Below are 23,887 nucleotides of genomic sequence, written 5' to 3' on the forward strand. Positions count from 1 at the left end.
GAAGGATATTCTGGGCTCCGGTGGGAGCAGAGCAAAGTTCCCATTTGGGAAGGTCACAGGTTTTTGTTTTGTTTTGTTTTGTTTTTAATTGTGCTTTATGTGAAAGTTTACAGCTCAAGGTAATTTCTCATACAAAAATTCATACACATACTGTTTTGTGACATTAGTTGCAGTCCCCACAATGTGACAGCACGCTCCCCCTTTCCACCCCCGGGTTCCCCATGTCCGCTCAACCAGTTCCAGTTCCTGCCCATTTAGTCTCTTTTATCTGATTGAACTAAGAAACACGCTCCTCAGCTGTATTATTTTTTGTTTTATAGTCCTGTCTAATCTTTGTCTGAAGGGTGGGCTTTGGGCATGGTTTCAGTTCTGGGCTAAAAGGGCATCCAGGGACCATAGTTTCCGGGGTTCCTCCAGTGGGAAGGTCATTAAGGAGGCAGGCACAGTCTGCAGGTGCCCTTTTCTCCCAAAATGCACCCCTCCTCCCCCCAAAAAGCTAGATCCTAAGCTTCCATCATTATGGAAAAATTTAAGGGTATGCCAAGAACTTCAGTAATCTAGATAAACGATATTTTCATGCAATATTTTTTTTTTAAAAAAATCAAAATTAATACAAAAAAAAATCCATGATGATCAAAATATCCAAATTTTAAATACAGGATCAGCAACGATGACCTGCCTGGCCATGTGGAGCCTGAGACAAAAGGAAAAATTAGTGATTCTGGTCCTGCCCGTGATCCAAAGGACACAGTCACCCTTATTCATTATTTGCACTCCGATGTGAAGGGACTAGTTAGGACTCTCCAACAGGAAGGGGAAAGGCCCCCACATGCCTGGAAGTGAAGAGAAGCCTAGAGCAGGAGAAGGTGCCCCAGGCTGGGGAGGCCAACTGTGCCTGTCAGAACCAGCCTGCAGCTAGCTGACTCTCCAACCAACTCTGGTGCTCCTCGCTGGAACTTCTGCCACGCTGCTGCCCCACCCAGGAAACCTCACCAGCGCTGGGGTACTGTACTGCCAGGGTAATGCCCACCTCAGCTTCTGCATCCACTGGGCTTCCACTCTGTTTGGGAGACTCAAAACTGCCTGTAGTGAGTGCTAGGTTGTAATTAATGCATAGCGCCCCCATGAGATGAGTTTATCACCCCGCTTTTCTAGCTGAGGAAACTGACACTTGGGACGGTTAAATAACTCGCCAAGCTCACTCAACTAATAAGTAATGAAGCCTGGATTTCAAATCAAGGGCAGTGAGAGTGCACTTGCTTCTCAGTCAACCTGCTGGGAAGAGCAAAAAGGAATTGTTCCAGCTCTGAAACCTTGCTGGGCTCAAACCCAGGATGTGAAAAGCTGGGCTGCGAGTTTCTTCTCTTTGGCTCTAACTATGGCATGTTCGGAACCCTGGTGGCGCAATGGTTAACATCTTGGCTGCTAACCAAAAGGTCAGCAGTTCAAAGCTACCTATGGGGCAGTTCTCCGTCCTATAGGGTTGCTAAGAGTTGGAATTGTCTCAATAGCAAAAGGTTATGGCCTGTTCATCTGCTGCTTCTCCTTCTTCCTCCCAGATGCCAGGAGAGCAGACAATTGGTACCAAAGCTGTTTTGGCCCTACCCAGACACAACCTACAAGAGGTGACATTTTCCTTGGCAAGAGGGGTTCTTGAATGAGTTCATAAAAATGAGGAAGGTTGAAAGATTGATCCTCTCTCCTGGTGCTCCCCCTACCTGGAGGTGCACACCTAGAACCGACCTCCATTCTAGGAAAGCCCCTGGTCCAGGCCAACCCCAGCCCCAGTCTGACTCACTGGACCTGGGGCATGAGTCACACTCCTTCCCTCCCCATGCTGTGGTAGCTGAGCCACCAGTCCACCAGAGAAACACAGTGACATAAGTGCAACTCAACCACAGGGAGGAGGATAAAGAAGGAAGCAGACAGCAGTGAACAGCTGAGAGGGGGGAAGGGATAAGGTAGGGAAGAAAGCCCCCAACGCAGGAACTTGTCCTGCTCTTCCATTCAGAAACTTCTCTTCCTCCCATCCCCCCGACCCCTTTGTCATGAAGGGCCAGATAATACCCAGAGTATACAAGCTATAGAAAGCTATAAGGTCAGTGTTTGAGTGTCAGTGACTCGTAGCCTGATGTGAAATTCCACCATTACAGAGTCATTCCTTTTGCTCCACATAAGAATTCCTAGGTTAAGATACATACAGGGGAAAAGGATAATCGATGAAGTCTTATTCACAACGAATACCTTGACTCATTGAGATTATCAGAATCAGAATCTAACCCCTGAAGATTATCCAATTCCAAGGAGTGGGATTGCTAGATTGTATGTACTCCTATTCTAGCTTTCTCAGGAAGCACCAAATCGATTTCCAAAGTGGTTATACCATTTTGCATTCCCACCACAGTGTATAAGTGTTCCAGTCTCTCTACAACCTCTCCAACATTTATTATTTTGTGTTTTTTGGATTAATGCCAGCCTTGTTGGGGTGAAATGGTATCTCATTGTAGTTTTGATTTGCATTTCTCTAATCGACTCGAGGGCACTGGGTTTTTTGGGTTAATGGATGATGATCATGAGTATTTCCTCATGTATCTGTTAGCTGCCTGAATGTCTTCTTTGATGAAGTGGCTGTTCATATCCTTTGCCCATTTTGTAACTGGGTTATTTGTCTTTTTGTTGTTAAGGTTTTCCAGTATCTTATAGATTTTCCAGATTAGATGCTGATTGGATTTGTTGTAAAAAAAAATTTTCCAGTCCGTAGGTTGTCTTTTTATTCTTTTGGTAAGTCTTTGGATGAGCATAAGTGTTTGATTTTTAGGAGCTCCCAGTTATCTAGTTTCTCTTCCGGTGTTTGTGCATTGTTAGTAATGTTTCGTATACTGTTTATGCCATGTATTAGGGCTCCTAGCATTGTCCTTATTTTTTTCTTCCATGATGTTTATTGTTTTAGATTTTATGTTTAGGTCTTTGATCCATTTTGAGTTAGTTTTTGTGCATGGTGTGAGGCATAGGTCTTGTTCCTTTTTTTTTTTTTTTTGCAGATGGATATCCAGTTATGCCAGCACCATTTGCTAAAGAGACTGTCTTTTCCCCCATTTAACGAATTTTGGGCCTTTGTCAAATATCAGCTGCTCATAGGTCCATGAATTTATGTCTGGATTCTTAATTCTGTTCCATTGGTCTATGTGTCTGTTATTGTACCAGTACCAGGCTGTTTTGACCACTGTGGTGGTATAATAGGTTATGAAATCAGGTAGTGTAAGGCCTTCCACTTTGTTCTTTTTCAGTAATGCTTTACTTATCCGGGCCTCTTCCCTTTCTATATGAAGTTGGTGATTTGTTTCTCCATCTCATTAAAAAATGCCATTGGAATTTGGATTGGGATTGCACTGAATCTATAGATCATTTTGGGTAGAATAGACATTTTCACAATGTTGAGTCTTCCTATCCATGAGCAAGGCACGTTTTTCCACTTTTGTAGGTCTCTTTGGTTTTCTTGAAGTAGTTTTCTTTGTATAGGTCTTTTACGTCTCTGGTTAGATTTATTCCTAAGTATTGTATTGTATCTTTTGGGGGCTATTGTAAATGGTATTGATTTGGCGGTTTCTTCTTTGACGTTCTCTTTGTTGGTGTAGAGGAATCCAGCTGATTTTTGTATGTTTATCTTGTATCCTGATACTCTGCTGAACTCTTCTATTAGTTCCAGTAGTTGTCTTATGGATTCTTCACTGTTTTCTGTGTATAAGATCATATCATCTGCAAATAGAGATACTTTTACTTCTTCTTTATCAATTTGGATGCCCTTAATTTCTTTTTCTAGCCTAATTTCTCTGGCTATGACTTTTTTTTTTTTTTTTTTTTATGACCTCCAGCACAATGTTGAATGAGAGTGGTGATAAAGGGCATCCTTGCCTGGTACCCATCTTAAGGGGAATGCTTTCAGACTCTCTCCATTTAGGATAATGTTGGCCGTTGGCTTTGTCTAAATGCCCTTTATCGTGTTGAGGAATTTTCCTTCTATTCCTATTTTGCTGAGAGTTTTTTTAACATGAATGGGTGTTGGAATTTGTTAAATGCCTTTTCTGCATCAATTAATAGGACCACGTGGTTCTTATCTTTTGTTTTATTTATGTGGTGGATTACATTGATTGTTTTTCTAATATTGAATCATCCCTGCATACCTGGTATGAATCCCACTTTGTCATGGCAAATTATTTTTTTGATATGTTGTTGAATTCTAGTGTCTAGAATTTTGTTGAGGATTTTTGCATCTAAGTTCACGAGGGATATTGGTCTGTAATTTTCTTTTTTTGTGATGTCTTTACCTGGTTTTGGTATCAGGGTTATGCTGGCTTCATAGAATGAGTTTGGATGTATTCCATCCTTTTCTATGCTCTGAAATACCTTTAGTAGTAGTGGTGTTAACTCTTCTCTGAAAGTTTGGTAGAATTCTCCAGTGAAGCTGTCAGGACCAGGGCTTTTTTTTGTTGGAAGTTTTTAAATTACCCTTTCAATCTCTTCTTTTGTTATAGGTTTATTTAGTTGTTCTACCTCTGTTTGTGTTAGTTTAGGTAGGTAGTGTGTTTCTAGAAATTTGTCCATTTCCTCTAGGTTTTCAAATTTGTTAGAGTTCAGTTTTTCATAGTATTCTGTTATGATTCTTTTAATCATAATTTCAGTTGGGCCTATTGTGATATTGCCCATCACATTTCTTATTCAGGTTATTTGCTTCCTCTTCTGTTTTTCTTTTGTCAGTTTGGCCAGTGGTTTATCAATTTTATTGATCTTTTCAAAGAACCAGCTTTTGTTCTTGTTAACTCTTTTGATTGTTTTTCTCTTCTCTATTTCATTTAATTCTGCTCTATTTTTTATTATTTGCTTTCTTTTGGTGCCCGAGGGTTTCTTTTGCTGTTCTCTTTCTATTTGTTTGAGTTTTTGGGTTAATTCTCTGATTTTGGCCCTTTCTTATTTTTGGATCTGTGCATTTATTGCTATAAATTGACCTCTGAGCACTGCTTTTGCTGTGTCCCAAAGGTTCTGGTAGGATGTGTTTTCATTCTCATTTGATTCTATGAATTACTTCATTCTGCCCTTAATTTCTTCCATAACCCAATAGTTTTTGAGCAAGGTGTTGTTCAGTTTCCATATGTTTGATTTTTTTTCCTTGTTTTTTTCTGTTATTGATTTCCACTTCTATGCTTTGTGGTCAGAGAAGATGCTTTGTAATATTTCAGTGTTTTGGATTCTGTTAAGGCTTCCTTTATGGCCTAATATATGGTCTATTCTGGAGAATGTTCCACGTGCATTGGAAAAGAAAGTACACCTGGCTGCTGTTGTGTGGAGGGTTCTGTATATGTCTATGAGGTCAAGTTGGTTGATTGTGGCATTTAGATCTTCTGTGTCTTTACTGAGCTTCTTTCTGGATGTTCTGTCCCTCAGCAAAAGTCTCCTACTATATTGTGGAGCTGTCTATCTCTCTTGTCAATGCTGTAAGAGTTTGTTTTATATATTTTGGAGCCCTGTCATTGGGTGTATAAATATTTATTATGGTTATGTCCTCCTGGTGTATTGATCCTTTAATCATTATATAGTGTCCTTCCTTATCCTTTGTGATGAATTTTACTCTAAGGTCAATTTTGTCAGAATTGATATTGCTACTCCTGCTCTTTTTTGACTGTTGTTTGCTTGACATATATTTTTTTCCGTCCTTTGAGTTTTAGTTTGTGTCTTTAAGTCTAAGGTGTGTCTCTCGTAGGCAGCGTATAGATGGATGGTGTTTTTTTTTTAATCCATTCTGCCACTCTCTGTCTCTTTATTGGTGCATTTAGTCCATTTACAATCAGCATAATTACTGATAGGTATGAGTTTAGTGTTGTCATTTTGATGTCTTTTTTTTTTTTTTCGTATTTTTGACAGTTTCTTTGTTCCACTTAATTTTCTGTGCTGAGTCATTAATTTTTAAATTTTTTATTGCATATTTTCAAACTGCTCTACTTTTATCCCGTGGTTTCAATAGTCCTGAAATACTGATGCTTTACCTGGAGAAGATGGGGCAGCGGTGGCTCAGTGGTAGAATCTTCCCCTTCCATGAGAGAAACTTCGGTTCAATTTCCAGCCAATGCACTACATGTGTAGCCACCACCCAACTGTCAGTGGAGGTTTGTGCGTTGCTATGATGCTGAACAAGTTTCAGCAGAGCTTCCAGACTAAGACAGACTAGTAAGAAAGGCCTGGTGATCTGCTTTTGAAAATCAGCCATCAAGAACCATATGGGTCACAACAGTCCAGTAACAACAACATCCTTGTGATAGAATTCTCCTTCCCTTCTCCACTGACTCAGACATGGCTATGTGACTTGCTTTGAACAATGGAATATCAGTAAGATGTCCTAGTGGAAGCTTTAAACACCATCACTTTGTCCCACCATTGTTCTTTTCCCTGTGCCAGAAACCCAGCATGGCCCGGGTAGGGACTACTCCTATAGCTTTGGTTCAGTAACAAAGAGCTGCAGCCTATGGGAGTGAAAAGTAGGACTTTGTTATTGTAAACCACTGAGATTTGGGGGAGGGGGATTATTTTCACAATGTAAATTAGCGGAAGCTAACTGATACACCATCCCAACTCTCCCCTCATACCATGGTGCTCCAGGGAAATGCCTGAAGGACTACATGGCTGGGAACATCCTACCTGACATGGAGGTATGGAGTGCCTCTCATTACACTAACCCTGAAACCCACCTCCCTGTTCCACTGAAGAATCTGGGGAGCCTTGAGAGGATGGTCATTCTCTCCAGGGTGCTCAGCAAGCCTTTGGTGGGAATGAGAGCCCCGACTTCCCACTTCCCCATCAATGCCATCAGCCCTGCCCACCCTCTAGAACCTAGCCCTGAAGGGGTGGAAAGGGGATGGAGCAGGATGCACAGCAGTGACTCAGCTGTGTGAGAAGGCAGGGCTGAACCTGTTTGATACAGATAAGGGCTCCTCCCCCCCTCCTTTGACCTTCGTGCCCTTTCTTCTTTCCTTCATGTTGTTCCTGGAGGCTAGGCTTTCTTTTTTATTTATTTGGGATAGGTAAAAAAGAAAGGGACAGAAACTGGACTGAGAATGTCTGTGGAACTCCAGCACAGGAAGGGGTGGCTGTGTATCATCACACCTAGTCACAACTGTGCTCCAAGCCTCAGAGGCTCCCACCTGGCTGAATCATCAGAATCACCTGGAGGGCTTTTACCTGCCCCGCCCAGGGCCACAGTGTACAGCAGTGCAGGTTGTAGACTGAGCAAAGGAGCCCTCCCAGCTAAGAGGGCAAATGAAGTGCAGTCCATGCTCCACCATCCAAGCCAGGCTTTCTGGCTCCAGGCTGCACTCCCTCAAAGTGGGGGGTGGGGGGAGAGAGAGAGGTTTTCTTCACCTAAAGGCTCACATCCCAGCAGTGCTGCATTTGCCCAGAATGGCTGCCTTTTTCCCCTTCATAGAAAGGTAGCAGGGGCCATGGCCCATTCCCAGAAGATTCTGATTCATGGATTTGGGCTAGGGCTGGGGGATCCTCATTTTAAGACCTCCCTCCAGCTGGTTCTGAAGCAGAGTCTGTTCTGGGAGTCTTGGCCCTGGAAAATTTCTGAGTCTCTCAGCCCTTCTTAAAGAAGGACTCTCTCAACTCCACCACCATGCTTCGCCAGCTGAAGACTAGCCCCCTTGCTGAAGCAGAGATCCAACCTTCCCAAGGGATTCTCTGCCTCTCCCAGGTGATGTTACAGGCTCTGGAGCTGCCTTCAGGCAGCATGTACTCTGAGAATGGTATAAAAGCAAACCCCGTCCCCCCTCACCATAGTCCCCAGCTTTGTCCCGGGGAGGGGCTGTATGTTACTGCATGGAGGAGTTTGCTGGGGAGATTAAAAGAGGAATGAAGCCAACTTCAGCAATCTCCAATGCAGAGCAATAAAGTTTGAGAGGCATGTGATCAGGGGCAGGGGTTAAGAGCAGAAAGTGATGATGGTTGCACTGAACTCTGATTCTGAGCCATCCCATCCTTTTTGGAGTTCCCTGCCTAGAAGCTGTTCTAACCAAGAATTCCCAGGACTGGAGCCTGGCGCTTCTAAGGGCCCCAAGTAGCAGAACAGGTTGGGTGCAACATAGGCAGTCAGAAGGGCCAGGACTAGAATGAGGCAAGTGAGGCACCCAGGGCTCAAAATTTAAGGAGGCACGCACTCTCAGGATCATGCAAGTTCAGTGTTGGCATCTGAGAGTGAGTTCCTTCTTAAATTTTGTGCCCTAGTCCTGCCTTTTTGTCCCATCTCCCACAGGCAGGGTGGATCTTCTTCTCTCTCGAAGGTCAGAAATTGAGGTCTTTCCTATGGAATTAAGGATAATTTTCCAGTAAATACAGAAATGGAAGGAGAAGACAGATGATGATTGAGTGTACAGGCCCTGGAGTCAGACTGCCTGAGTTCAAATCCTGGTACCACAAGGCACCAGTTAGACCAGTACTTCCCAAGTTTGAATGTCCTGTGAACCACTTGTTAAAATGCAGCTCTGATTCAGGAGGTGTGTGCGGGGCCTGGGACCCTGCATTTCTAATAAGCTTTCAAGGGACACTGGTGCTGCTGGATGGGGACCACACCATGGGTGGCAAGAAGTTAGATAGATGGCTTTGGGCAGCTCTTCTAAAAGGAATTTCAAGACGGTGACAGAAATGCATTAAACCAAGTGCAGAGTCCTAAGTGTGGGGCTTCTGAATGGAAAGAAGGACTGAGTGAATGAATGAATGCCTGGATGGGAGATGGAGGAATTTGGGAGGGCAGACACCTTTGTAGCACAAATCCAGAGAGAAACCTGGGCCTGCAGTTCTGGGCCTAAAATGCTCTGGGGATGCCCTGGGATTTTTCTCCTTGTGACGGTAGACATATTTCTAATTCTCACAGCAACCCTGGAAAGAAGATACTCTTACTCCCTTTTTGTACCTATAACTGAGGCACCTGAGGCTCAGAGAAGCTAAATGACCCCCAGGTCATACAGCAAGCCATGGTTAGGCCCCACCCCTAGAGTCTGGCTCCAAAGCCAGGCTCCTCCCACTGACCCTATGGCAGATGGACCCACTGTCCCTCTGCAGGCCTTTGAAAGTAAGGCTTTCAAGGGTGGCCCTGCCTTCCCAAGCAGCTCAGGAGAAGTTATTAGTGTAACTAAGAAAGAAAAGGAAGTAGCCAGCCCCAGAAATTTCCCACGAAGAGCCCACGGGCATCTTAGGAGAAAACTGTAAGGTTATTTGTAGGAGGACTGATATCCAGGTACCAGGCCCTCCTCCTGCCTAAAACTCTTGCTTCACTGTCTGAAGTCTACCAATTAGAGGCTGGAATTTGCTCTTTTTAAAATGCAGTTCTATAGCCCTTCTGAGGAAATGGGGGTCTTGGTAGCTGGGGAAGGTCATTTGAAGGGTAGGATAGAGGGAAGAGTAGGTCTAGGTAGAACATTGGAAGTCCAGATCTTGGGGACGCACCGAAGGCAAATGTTTCAACCAGTTTAAAACTCCTTTCTGCTTCTCTGGGGTCTCTCAAGCCAACTTGGTTCCCTCCTGCCTCAGGGCCTTTGTACGCATGGTTCCCTCTACACTCAGCCCTCTAGCTTCTGCCTAGTTCACTCCTCCTTCTTCTATAGTTTCTAGCCTAAATATCACTTTCTCAGGGAGGTCTTTTTGGCTTCCAAGCTTTATATTGTGTATATTGTATGTTTTCGCAGTATCTGTTCCTTTCCTTCATATAGTTAGTTTAGCTTCTAATTATATACTTATTAGGATTACCACTTGATTAATGTCTTACTCTCTCATTGGTCTCTAAGCTTCATGAAAACTGGGACCATGTTGGTTTTGCTCTTGATTTAGATGCCTGGCATGTAGGTGCCACTCATAAATATTGGTTGAATAAGTTAAATGAATAAAGATGAAGTTGGTCCATCTACCATACGGCTTTCTGTCCCTTTCCTTAGAGAAGTTGGGCCTGCGCCCAGACTGATCACCAGAGCTGTGATTTGTCCATCCCCAAGTCCACCCTTAACTTCGTTATCTCATGCATGGAATAAAATATATATCAGAATGTTTTGGGCTGCAAGTAACAAAGAAATGAACCAACCATGGCTTTAGTCTAGGAGATGTTTTTATTTACTTAACAAGAAGCCTGGGGGTAGATGATTCCAAAATTGATTCAGTGGCTCAATGGTGCCATCAAAGTACTAGACTTTTCCCGTTTTTCTGCCTGGTTATCCTCAGTGTGTTGATGTTATTACTCATTGTTGCCACAGCAGCAAACATCACATTCTATTAAAACAGTGTCCCAAGCAGGAAGGAGAGGAGCATAAAAAGACTGAGGGAGGGCATTTGTTTGCAAGAACGAATTAAAAAAATTAAGTGACCATCTGTATAAATGTCTAGAATTGCCATTTCTAGACATGGCCTTATTTCTTTACCTTTGACCACCTCTCCCCAGCATTCTCCTTACATGGCTTCTTTATAACAAAGACTTCACTGAATTAACCAACTTCGCCAGCCCCTAGCCCAGTCCAGGCACCCAAAGTGCTTGCAGAAGAAGGAGCCCTTCAAAGGCCAAGAATGAAAGGCGAGGAGGGGCTACAGGCAGGAGAGGGGCTCTGTCCATTGCCAGACCAGGGAATTCAAAGGGAAATGGACATCAGGATGCAGAGGGAAGAGGAAGTGGCAAATCTGAGAAAAGATGAGGAGAGTTGTGGCAAATGATGGCATAGTTGGGAGGGAGCTTCCGAGAAGAAGGGAAGGGTGTGGACCCTGAGTCTTGTGCTAACGCAGGTTCCTTGTGACCCTGTTTCTTCCTGCTCAATGGGTGTTATGTCTTCCCAGTGACGGTGAATATGTAGACATCATCCTACCCAAAAGCCTCCAAGTGCAGGTGAGCCCCTAGGTGGCGTTATGGATTAGATTATGTCGCCCTAAAATATGTGTTGGAATCCTAACCTCTATACCCAAGAATGTAATTGCATTTGGGAATAGAGCTTTCTTTATTATGTTAATGAGGCCATATCAGTGTAAGGTGTGTCTTAAACTTAATCACTTTTAAGATATAAAAAGAAAAGTTTAGACATAGAGAAAAGCAAGCATAAATGGGGGAAAGATAGATGCCATGTGGAAATCTCCAAGGAATCGAAGAATGTCTGGCCTAGAGAAGCTGAGACAGGATTTTCTCCTCAAACAGAAAGACTTCCCCTGGAGCTGGTACCTTGAATTCAGACTGCTAGCCTCCTGAACTGTAAACTGAACAAATAATCCGAAAAGCTGGACTATATGAAGAAGAACACAGCATCAGAATTGGAGGAAGACTCTTTAACAACCCGCATTATGCAGATGACACAACCTTGCTTGCTGAAAGGGAAGAGGACTTGAAGCACTTACTGATGAAGATCAAAGACTACAGCCTTCAGCATGGATTACACCTCAACACAAAGAAAACAAACATCCTCACAACTGAACCAATAAGCAACATGATAAATGGAGAAAATACTGAAGTTGTCAAGGATTTCATTTTACTTGGATCCACAATCAACACCCATGGAAGCAGCTGCCAAGAAATCAAACGATATATTGCATTGGCCAAGTCTGCTGCAAGAGACTTCTTTAAAATGTTAAAAAGCAAAGAGGTCACCTTGAGGACTAAGGTGCATCTGACCCAAGTCATGGTATTTTCAGTCGCCTCATATGCATGCGAAAGCTGGACAATGAGTAAGGAAGACTGAAGAAGAATTGATGCATTTGAGTTACGATGTTGGTGAAGAATATTGAATATACCATGGACAGCCAGAAGAATGAACAAATCTGTCTTAGAAGAAGTACAGCCAGAATGCTCCTTAAAAGTGGGGATGGCAAGATTTCGTCTCACATACTTTAGAAATGTTATTTTTCTGGCATATTTGGCCACTGTTTTGGTACCATCCCAAAAAGTCTTTTGTACACATTTCTGAGACATCCCAGGAGATGTCTTAGAAGAGCTCAGAAATGTCTTTTTGGTCCCATCTATGCCCCAGACCTCCACAGTTAGCAGGGGGACACTTCTGACTGCTTCTAGTAGCATCATTAGAAAAACCTCCCGCCACTTGCACACACACAGGGAACCTCAGTGCACCAAGCCATATTTTGCTCCCCGATGTCCTAATAATAATCACAGCCCACAGTTACATACCCACCCATACACTTACACAGCACTTCTTATATGCCTGGTGCTTTTTTAAGTATATACATTTAGTCCTCAGGCGCAAATGGTTAAGAACTGGACTACTAACCAGAAGACTGATGATTCAAACCCACCCAGGGGTGTCTTGGAAGTAAGGCCTGGCAATCTGACTCTGAAAGGTTACAGCCTTGAAAACCCTATGAAGCAGTTCTACTGTGCACACTTGGGGTTGCCATGAGTTGACAACTCATAACCACAACTTGTTAGGGAGGACCTATTGTTATTACCCCTGTTTCACAAATGAGGAATTTGAGACACAGAGAGGTGAAGTACAAGTAGTCCCAAACTTACGATGGGGTTCCCTTTTGACGATTCTATTGTAAATCGGTTCTAACTTGAATACCTCTTTTTTTTTTTCAGTTTTCATTATTATTGCCTTTTATTATCAGTATCTTTATAAATCTGATCTTTATTTGTCTTTGGGGGTTGGAAACGTTACATATAACTTGCAGATATATATTTAACACATAAATACTATTATGGATAGAATTGTGGCCCCGAAAATATGTGTTGTAAATCCTAACCTCTATGCCTGTGGTTATAATCCCATTTGGGAATGGGTTGTCTTTGTTATGTTAATGAGGCAGGATTAGTGTAGGGTGTATCTTGAGTCAATCTCTTTTGAGATATAAAAAAAAATTAAATTCAAATTAGCAAGCAGAGATGGGAGAACAGAGATGCCAAACCACATGAAGATTACCCAGGAGCAGAAACTGAAAGAGACAAGGACCTTCCTCCAGAATTGACAGAGAAAGAAAGCCTTCTTCTAGAACCAGCACCCTGAATTCAGACTTCTAGCTTCCTTAACTGTGAGAAAATAAATTTTTGTTCATAAAAACCACCCACTTGTGGTATTTCTATTATAGCAGCACTAGGTAACTAAGATACATACATATATACATTGAAAAAATACACAAATCATAAAAAATGATGAAGAAGAGTTGGATAATGTTGGCATTTTGTCAGTTGTGGTAATAACTTCACTTGTGGAAGGTTCTGGATCATCTGGACTATCACTGGGAATGGGAATGGTGTTTCTAGTGAGAAAATTAGTGAGATTTGTCTGTATGGTCCTTTTCTTTTTTTCTTCATATATTTCATGGCAACATCTCACTGCTTCCTGAGTCTGCCAATCAACTTTAGCAAAGCGATTCAGTGTTTGGGTCCACGTTTTCAAGCAACTGAAGCTGACCCTGATTTAGTTTAGAAAAAACTCCAGCTAATCTTCTCAGTATAAAATTTTTTGACAACCTCTCTCTTTCCTCTTCCTCAATATTTCTTTCTTCTTTAGCATTTCATTCCTCTTCAAAACCTGTTAAGTCCTAATCTGTCAATTCCCTTTCTTCCTGATCTATGTATGAGCTGTTCCACACTGGCAATATCAAGTTCTAAATTCATTATTCTTGCTGTAGGGACACTTTTCCCACCAATCTCTTCCATCATATTATTCTGATCGAATGCCTGAAGCATGCTGACATAACTTAGCAATTTTTTTTTTTCCATATCCCCTGCCTGCATTTTCCTGCAACTCACAGGAAGGTGCCATGCTGCAGATACACTGACTATCGTAAGTGCAGTTAGCCGCAATAAGTCAAATACCTCGTAAGTCGGGGACTACTTGTACTTTGACCAAGGTCACACAGCTGGTATGTGGAAGACCCAGATTCAAACCCAGGCAGTCCAGTTCTACAGTCAGGCTTCCAATCAGTACACTATACAGCCTCCTCAGGGAGCTGGTTGATGAAACTGCATTTTCAACTTTTCCACACAACCTTCTCTCTCACAAGGACTCCATTGAGGGTGGATCCTTGCCCTACTACAGCGTTACTCCTTCTTTCCGACCGTAGAAGCTCCATTTTTTAGGTCGATTTGAGGGCCTAGCTTTCCTTCCTTTGGTATTGCTTATCTACCAGGGTGCCTCTGCAAACAAGCTGCCTGCAGCCCGTCCCCACCATCTACTACAGCCCAGCCATGCCTGGATTCCAAAAGGCTGCCCGGGGATCTCAGGCCTCAGAGCTGGCTGGAAAGAGATGGAGACAGGGTTTGGTTTGGAGAAGCTAGGTAGACTTTTGGCACCTTTTCTTATCATGCTCTGAAGACAGCCGTGTCATCTGATCGACCTCACGTTGATCCCTATCACAGGTGGAATTACCTCATTGGGGTCATAGGGTCACAGGGTTGAAGGAATGTTAAGACTCAAGACTCATCCTCTCATTAAATATAAAATAAAAGCCCACAGAGATGAAATAACCTGCTCAAGTTCACAAAGCTGAAATGGGCTAAAGAAATTAGATCATCTGTTAATAATATTTAACATTTATTAAGTACTTACTGCCGCTACCAGGCACTAAGCCATTTACATGCATCGTTTCATTTAATTCTTTCAACAGACATATAACTTAACTATAAGGTCTCTGGGTGGTATGAATTGTTTGCTCTCAGCTGGTAACCGAGAAGTTGTTGGTTTGGACCCACCCAGCTGCGCCATGGAAGAAAAGACCTGCTGATAAGCTTCTGTAAAGATTACAGCCAAAAAAAACCCAATGGAGCAGTTATACTCTGTAAGGCACGGGGTCACCGTGTGTAGGAATTGATTTGACAGTACAAGACAACAACACAACTTTGCTGTATTACTCCTTGCATTTTACAAATGAGTGAACTGAGGTCCCAAGGTGTTAAGTTACTTGCTGAAGATCACATGGCTTGTAAACTGAAGAAAAAAAAAACTTTTTTTGGGGGGAGGGGATTTAATCCAGATTTGTCTTTGACTTCAAAGTTCCTGCTCTTAACTGTTATGGTATAAAAGGGAATCACAAGCATCCTTATAAAACTCTTGCAAGAGGAAAGCCTCCTGGTTACATCTTGCTTGAGGCTGAGGCTCAGAATAGTAGCACATGGAGAGGCCACAATCATACATTCTAGGCCCTTCCTACCCTGGATAAAACCACACACCTTGGAGGGCATGGACCTAGGGCCCCTGGGACAGAACCTAAACACTGTGTACAGTTTGAGTTCATCCATACACAGTCAAGGCTAGAGAAAGGAAGATGACCTAAAGAACAACATCAGCCTGTAATCAATATTCATTGCAACACTTTTCGAAATAGCCAAAAGGTGGAAACAACCTAAATTTCTATCAACGGATGAATGGGTAAACAAAATGTGGTATACACATACAACGGAATATTATTCAGCCATAAAGAGAAATGAAGTCCAGATCATCTGTAGTGGACAATTTCACATTTTTCCACCCCATCAAAGATTCTGCTTCTAGGTATGGCTGACATCTGTCTCTCTCCCAACCCCATAGCACCTTCCTACAGAATTAAAGACTCTTTTCAAGTTTATAATCCCTGACAGGAATGGATGATCCAATAAGCAAGGTAACCACAGGCTTACTTGTGCTTACTAATCTGTAAAATGCCTGTGCTTACCTTACTAATCTGTAGTGAATAATTTCACACAGGTTTCACCACATCTGGTGAATCCCATGTGAAATTGTTCGCTACAAATTAGTAAGTAAGCCCATGCTTACTTTGTCTATTGGATAATCTGCCTCTAATGATCTTGCTTACATGAAATAAGCAAATGAATAGAAACCAAAAGTTGTTAGTGGTTACCAGGAGTGGGAAGGAGGAGGAAAGGGAAGCTTTTGCTTGGGGGATACTGTTTACCTTAATGATGGTAGAATAATTAGGAAAAAGATAAGGATAAGGGTTGCACCACAATAAAAATAAAAGTGTATCTATGTTGGCATCTACAATTACAAACATCCCAATGTTATGTTTCCCTGAAGAATAAAGTAGCTAAAAACTTAAAAAAAAGAAAAATAACATCAGGGCCCAGGGAAGGGGGAAAAAAAAAAACGCTGTAAGTGAGGATCCTAGCCTGTTGGCTACAACTCAAAAACAGAGCCGGAGAAGTTTCAGTGATGGCCAAGCCTGTGGTGATGGAACAAGCCTATACTGGACCCATGCCTAGCCCCTGGATGTCCAAGTGCTCTGAAAGAGAGTACCGTATGGAAAAACTGAGAGAGCTTTCCCACCGGGGGCTCAAACAACTCTGCTATAAGCCCTCCAGACTTCCTGGGTGGTGCAAATGGTTAAGCACTCAACTAGTAGCCAAAATGTTGGCTGTTTGAACCCATCTAGGTGCGCCTCCAAACATAGGCCTGGTGATCTTCTTGCAAAGGTTCTCAGCCTGAAAAATCCTATAGAGCAGTTCTACTCTGCACACATGAGCTCGCCATGAGTGAGAATTGACTCGATGGCAACTAAAACAACATAAGTCCTCCACCCTAAGGAAGTAAGAGGCGGGAGGCCTTTCAATATCATATAAGCCAATGTTGATGATATCAAGGGACTGAGATCTGGAGGAGGCAGGTGGAGACAGAACTTGAGGAGTAGAGTCTTGGTAAAGAGCAGACTGGTTCAAGTGTCAGACACTGCCCAACAGGAAGGTCCTGGATGAGACCTTAGGACTTTGGGGGTCTGCTTTTCACTGGGGCAGAGAGAGCCTCACTGAATGGACCACGAAGCTCCACTTCCCAACCCGAGTCCTTGGAGACTCTATGATCAGTGCAGTCACGTCTTTCAGTGCCTTAGTATGAGCATAAGGCCTCAAAGTGTTCTAGGACAATGTCTTCCCAAATGTTTCTTTGTCTTTACACACAATCCTATAGGTTGCCCCAACCACCTGATAACGGGGTTCCTATTCTCTCTGGAGTCCAGAAGGACAAACCAGACAGTGGAAAATCCATGGCAGGGCTGAACACAAATTCTAATTTCCAAACTGGGCTAACAAGAGCAGGGGGGAAAGATAGAGGAGATAGGAGCTCCAACAAGAGGAAACTCAGGGCAAGATGGAGTTTTCCACTAGAGGGCAATCAATGCCCACACTCTAGATGTCATCTTTGGCGTGTGGTTGGAGCTGGGCACACAGTCTTATTTATTTTTCTCTCCTCTATTACACATTAAAATATGATTTTAGCATAATATTTTCAATACATACAGGAACATACAGATGGAGCAAAAAGAAATACAGTAAGAAGTAAGTTTCCCTCTTATTCTTTCACCCAGCCACCCAGTTCACCCCACAGGCAACTGCTATGGATTGGTAACATCTGCCCATTGCTTTACAGTTTTTAAACAGTGTTTTCTCGTAAATTATCTCACTGGATCCTAGAAACCATTTTCTAAGATATGTTGGGCATAAATTATTATTGTCTCCATTTTTAGACTGGGAATCCAGTTCAAAGAGATTGAGTGACCTGCCCAGAGTTACCCATCTAGTAAATGGCAGAGCTGAGATTTAGACCCTGGTGGTCTGAACCCCACTTCTGAACCCTTGGAATTACCCGATACCATCTCTGTTGGTAAAAGAGCCCTGGGTTTTAGAACCTGGAATGTGCCATAAATAGTTTGTCTGTACAGAGAGAGACTTGGTTGGTAAGGAAATAGGGAAAATTCTCATCATTTCTTGAGTACATATTTACATTCCAGAGTGGACTGTTCATTCTCTGCTTCAGGGCAGGTTTACAAGGACACCTCTCCTCTGCGTTATAGATAACGCTCCAACTAAAAGCCAGTGGTGGAGAAGCTTTCAGGCAAGACCAAGGATCCTGTGTCTTTCTGTCTTGCTCAATAAATATGGATGGTACTTTTGGAATGCTCTTTAATTCTCCGTTAAGCAGACATGTCCTCAACCTGGAACCTGGTGTGGGAACAATTCTGCCCATCTTACAGGAAGGGAAAGGAAACAGGAGTAAGGCAAATGGAAGTATTCTCGGAGCAGCTTACAAGCCACAGCTGACCAAAACAAAGAAACAACATATGCTGGGCGTGGAGGGGGAAAGTGTATCATTTATATCTGCATGGCTTTTGGGTCAAATGTTTGTATTTGTGTGAGAATGAGAGTAAGAGTGGAACAGAGGGAAGGAGAAAACAAAACCAAAAATAAACCCATGGCCATTGAGTGGATTCCAACTCACAACAATCCCATGTGTTACAGAGTAGAACTGCTCCTTCAGATTTTCTTGACTGTAACCTTTACAGAAGGATCGCTGGTGGTACCGTGGTTAAGAGCTTGGCTACTAACTGAAAGGTCTGCATTCAAACCCGTCAGCTGCTCCGCAGGAGAAAGATGTGACAGTCAGCTTCCATAAAGATCAAACCAAATCCATTGCTGTCAAGTCGATTCCAACCCATAGCAGAAGCACTTGGCTGCTAACCAAAAGGTCGCCAGATCAAATCCGCCAGCTGCTCCGCGGGAGAAAGATGTGGCAGTCTACTTCCGTAAAAATTTACATCCTTGGGAGCCCTATGAGGCAGTTGTACTCTATCCTACAGGCTTGCCACGAGCTGTAAAGATCACAGCCTTAGACACCCTGTGTGGGCAGTTCTACTCTGCCTATCGGGATGCTATGAGTCAGAATCAGCTCCATGGCTATGGATAATCTTTACGGACCGTATCGCCAGGCCTTTCATCTGTGGCAGTGCTGGGTGAGTTTGAACCACCAACCTTTAGGTTAGTAGTCAAGTGCAAACCATTTGCACCACCCAGGGACCCTGGGAAGGAGAGAAAAAAACAGTTGCTGTCAAGTCGATCCTGACTCACGGCCACCCCATGTGTGTCAAAGTAGAACTGTGCCCCATAGAGTTTTCGGTGGCTAGTTTTTCCAGAGCTCACTTATTCACAAGAATGACCCCAAAAAAGTAAAGATATGGAAATTAATTTAACTTGGAATAGATAAAATTTTAAAGTGTGAAGATAAAGGAAAACATGAATGAATAAAAAGATACATCCTAATCTAGATTGCGAAGTCCAAACATAGTTAAGATTACAATGGAATATAAATTAAAGGCATAGTAAGATGCATCACAGAATTTAACAAATAGTAAAACTCAACTTCTGGAGCACAAATGGGCAACATAGCAAAAAATAGTTTGGTGGGATAAAGAAGCTTGGTGGGAAACTTAAAATAACCAGTCAGCCGTCAGTATATTTTATCTAGGTAAAGACAAGAAAAGTTGGCCAAGGGAATAGAATAGATTCTCCAGAGTCAGATTCAAGTTATTTAAGGAGGTGATGTAGGATGAATCAGCATCCACACGATGCTACAGGAAAGAGTCACTATTTAACAAATGTCATCTAAATAGTGGGACATCAGCATGGGTCAGAATTGACTTAAATCCGTATTTCACGCCATGTACAACACCACAAATGAGTCATAAAAAGCCAGAAAAAGAAATGGAAAAGCAAATGCATTTTGACTGTTACAAGGAGAAAACATTTTGATAATTGAAGAAATAGATATGAGAGACAAGATGGATGAGTCCAAGGGTGTTGTTAAAAGCTTTCGATGCCACAGAGTGTAATAAAGCAAACCCAAAAATGAAAGCCACAGAAGGGGGAGAAATATGTGCGGCAAATAGAGCTTCCTAGCCAAAACAGCTAAAGAATTGATACACGTGACTCCAAAGGCCCCTATCCCACTCCTTTTGGATAAGTAGTCGAAAGAGATGTACTGATAGCTTATACACAAAGCTTTACAGGGAAAAATGAGCAGCCCACCAGGAACCTTGAACTTGAAATTTTGAACAACGTTTATAATAAGTTATAAAAATCAATTTAGATGATAAAAACTTAATGTTTGACTATTCAAATTTCCTGGAGATTAATTTGGCAAAAATTACAAAACTGTTTCTATCCTTTGATTCCAGGATTCTACTTTTAAGGAAATGTCTAAAGAAAATAATGTAAAAGAAAAAAAAAATCATTTCTACAAAGTGTTCATTGCAAAAACCCAGAAACCCAGTATTATTTAAATAGAAAACATCAGAAACCACCTCTCCGCATGATGGTGTCTTAGTCAGTGTTTCGCAAAGTGGGGTCAGAATCACCTGTGATGCTTGTAAAATGCAGATTCTTGGATCCCACTTCAGATCTGCTAAGTCAGAATCTCTGAAGGGGCCCGGGACTACTCATTTTATCAAGCAGGCCAGATGATTTGTTACTGCACTAATGCTTGAGAGCCACTGGCCTCAAAGCAAACCACAGACCATGAGAGCATTTGGAAAACAAATTGGCGTTTCAAGTAACAGACCCTGTACAATGCAGAGAAAGGAGAAGAGGGGATTATGATGACTGCAAAGAGAACACCGAACACCTATGGGCAGCAACTGCACCTGTTTAAGATGCCCACAGAGCTGTGACCACAACAGAATATAATGACTAAAGTCATTGCATGTTCATGATATTGTATTTTGCTCCATTTAAAACATTTTTTTTAATTTTACAAATTTTTAAAAATTCATTGGCGTCATACAACTTTTTATTCTTTGTCAAACTCCCAGAAAGTTCACCTGAAGAGTTAACAGAACACCTACAAAAAGTGTCTAGGATTTGTGCGCCTCAAGCCATATCTGCTTAGATGTCACCCTCCCTTTTTTTTCCCTGCCTTTAACCCTCAGTCCCTGGGGGACTAACAGACCCTTTCTGCCTTGCTTTGGTCCAAGGCTTTGCATCCCACTAAGCATCACACCACTGTGTCCTTGGCCACGTCCAGTGGTGATGCTGCTGTGTAGCGGTGTGGTCCTTTCAATGGGACATTTCACTGACCACACATTTTTGCACTGAATAAGGAAGGAAAAAAAAAAGAGAGAGAGCTTAGCAGGCAGCTTGCTGAGACTGTGGAATATTTCCTTTTCAGGGTAGGGAGGGGAGACAGGTCCAGCGGGGTGTGTCACTAATGCAGTTCTGAGCTTCTCCTGCTCCCAGAGGAATTCTCTCTGAGGGCCTATCCCTGGGGTGCAGAAATGCCACCACAGCTCAGCTTCCCCAAGAAGCCTTTTTCTTGGAACCTACAGATCCATTCTTGCACGGAGCCTTGGGGCTTCTGGCCAGAATATGTGGATGTTACAAGAGTCTCCAGCCAAGGTTGGCCAGGCTCCCCCAAGAAGGCTGGGCAAATGCCCTGGGTGCCAGGCCAGTAGGTGCCTGTGTGGGAGGGGAGAGTCCACTCTCCACCACTGAGTAGTCGGGCCGGAGGGGAGGAGGATTGGGGTAGCAAGGCCTGGCCCAGCAACATACCCAAGATTTAATTCTTCTTGCTCTGCAGTGAGGGAGGAGCCCTGAGGGAGAATACACACTCCTGTCAAACTAGCACATCTGTTCCCTAGCTTTGAAATGCCAGGTCTCAACCCTTCCTGGCTGTCTCACAGTTGCCCCTCTGTGTGGTGCCCAGTCTGCAGCAGTCTTGCATGGCCTGGCCCAAAGAGCTCCTTTCCCATAAGGAAGACCAGGCTGGAGTCTCCCATCAGAGTGGGCACTTGGGAGGTGTCACTCTGCTCCCAGCTTCCACCACGCACGCCATAATCTCAGACCTGTCCTTGTTTCTCCCACCTTCAGCCCTTTTGCAAGTTCTTCCCACGGGGTCAGAATCCAGCCTCCTGAGCAGGGACCTGCCTCCTGGGGAAGGGAGCAGGGTGGCAGAAGCAGGAGAGGTGAGGAGGAAAAGGCAGAGAAGACACTGGGAAGTTGGCTGGGGATCCCATTGTGACTCGGCCAAAAGGACCTTTCATTATTTATCCAATATTATTCCTTGAGTGCCTAAAAAAACCCACTTTAAACACCATGCTAGGAAGCTACAGGTCAGAATAAGCAGCCATGACCCTGTTCACATGGAAGTTACTGTCTAGTGGAAGAGGCAAAAAAGAGACAAGTAAGCAAAGTTATGAAGTAACATAATTAAATATTTTAATGAGTACTCAGAAGGAAATGAACGGAGCACGTGATAGAGAATAACAGGGGGTGGGATTCTGCTTCAGATGAGGTGGTTAGGGAAGGCATCTTTGACCCTAGGTGACAGGAAGAGCATTAGGCTGAGGGAACAGCAGGTGCGAAAGGCCCTGAGTAGGGAAAGAGCTTCGTGTGTTGTGGAAAACAAGAGTTCATTGGGGGTGGGGTTCAGTGAGTGAGGGAGAGGTAGGGACTGTGGTGTGAGATGCTTGGAGGAATGTGCAAGGTTCAGGTCAGGCAGGCCAAGTTAAAGGATTTATATATATATATATCCCAGTGCCATCGAGTCTATTCTGACTTACAGCGACCCTATAGGACAGAGTAGAACTGCCCCATAGAGTTTCCAAGGAGCACCTGGCAGATTTGAACTGCCGACCCTTTGGTTCGCAGCCGTAGCACTTAACCACTATGAAACCCTGGTGGCGTAGTGGTTAAGTGCTATGGCTGTGAAGCAAAGGGTTGGCAGTTCAAATCCACCAGACCTTGCTTAGAAGCTCTATGGGGCAGTTCTACTCTGTCCTATAGGGGTTACTATAAGTTGGGATTGACTTGATGGCACTGGGTTTGGTTTTTTTTTGGTATTTGTATATATATATATATATATTTTAATATATATTATGATTGACATTTGGGGTTTATTTTTTTGCTATTATAAGTAAAGCTCCAGTATATACATTCTTTTTTTTTTTTTACTGCGCTTTAGATGAAGGTTTACAGAGCAAATTAGTTTCTCATTAAACAATTAATACACGTATTGTTTTGTGACGTTGGTTCCCAACCCCATGACTTGTCAACACTCTCCTCTTCTTGACTTTGGGTTTCCCATTACCGGCTTTCCTGTCCCCTCCTGCCTTCTCGTCCTTGCCCCGGGTTGGTGTGCCCATTTAGCCTCATTTTTGTTTTATGGACCTGTCTAATCTTTGGCTGAAGGGTAATAAAACTCAGGAGTGACTTCAGTACTGAGTTAAAAGAGTGTCCTTGAGCCATACTCTTGGGGTTTCTTCAGTCTCTGTCAGATCAGAAAGTCTGATCTTTTTTGTGAGTTAGAACTTTGTTCTACATTTTCCTCCAGCTCTGAGGATTTTAATTTTTGTCTGAGTATAATGGGAAATCACTGAAGAGTTTGAAGCAGTGATATGAGCTGATTGAAGTGTTCAAGCATCACTCTGGCTGCAGGTCTGAGAATAGGCTATAGGAGCAAGGATGGGAGTTAGGAGAGCATTTAGGAGGCCACTGCAGCATTGTGGTGAAAGAGGATGCTGGCTTGGACTTGCTGGTGGAGTGGAAAGAGAGGTGGGGGGATTTAAGACATATTTTGGAGGTCAGATCTAGAAGATTTGCTAGGAAGGGCAGAATCAAGGCTAAATCCCGGATTTAGGGCTTGAGCGACAGGATGACAAATGGTACCATTTACCAAGGTGGTGAGGACTGGCAGGAGGGTGGGGCATAGAGAGTGGGGTGCGGGGAACAGTTTTGTTGGTCTTCAGCCTTGTCCTAATCCCAAAGTCAAAGAAGTCATTATCTCATGTTCCTTCCCAGTCTCTTGGCTAAGGCCTGCTAACCCCATTTCACAGGCTGAGAAGACTATGGTTAAGCCCAGTGAGTCAAGTCAGGACTGAGGGACAATACCAAAAAGCCAGGTCAGTACCTGGATATTCTGCTCCCAGGGTCCAGGCTCTCCTGGTCTAGTGCCCTCTCTCCCAGCCTAGCTATCAAACATCTTCCCAAACATCTCACCAAGGCCACTTGGAGCCATCTGGGCAACAGTTACCGGGACAGGATGCTCTTCCCCAAGTTATTTTGTTTTGTCCCTAATCTTCCCTTTAGTCTCCTTCCTTTTCTCAAAAT

This window comes from Loxodonta africana, chromosome 10, assembly GCF_030014295.1.
Source record: "Loxodonta africana isolate mLoxAfr1 chromosome 10, mLoxAfr1.hap2, whole genome shotgun sequence".
In the NCBI taxonomy this organism is placed as follows: domain Eukaryota; kingdom Metazoa; phylum Chordata; class Mammalia; order Proboscidea; family Elephantidae; genus Loxodonta; species Loxodonta africana.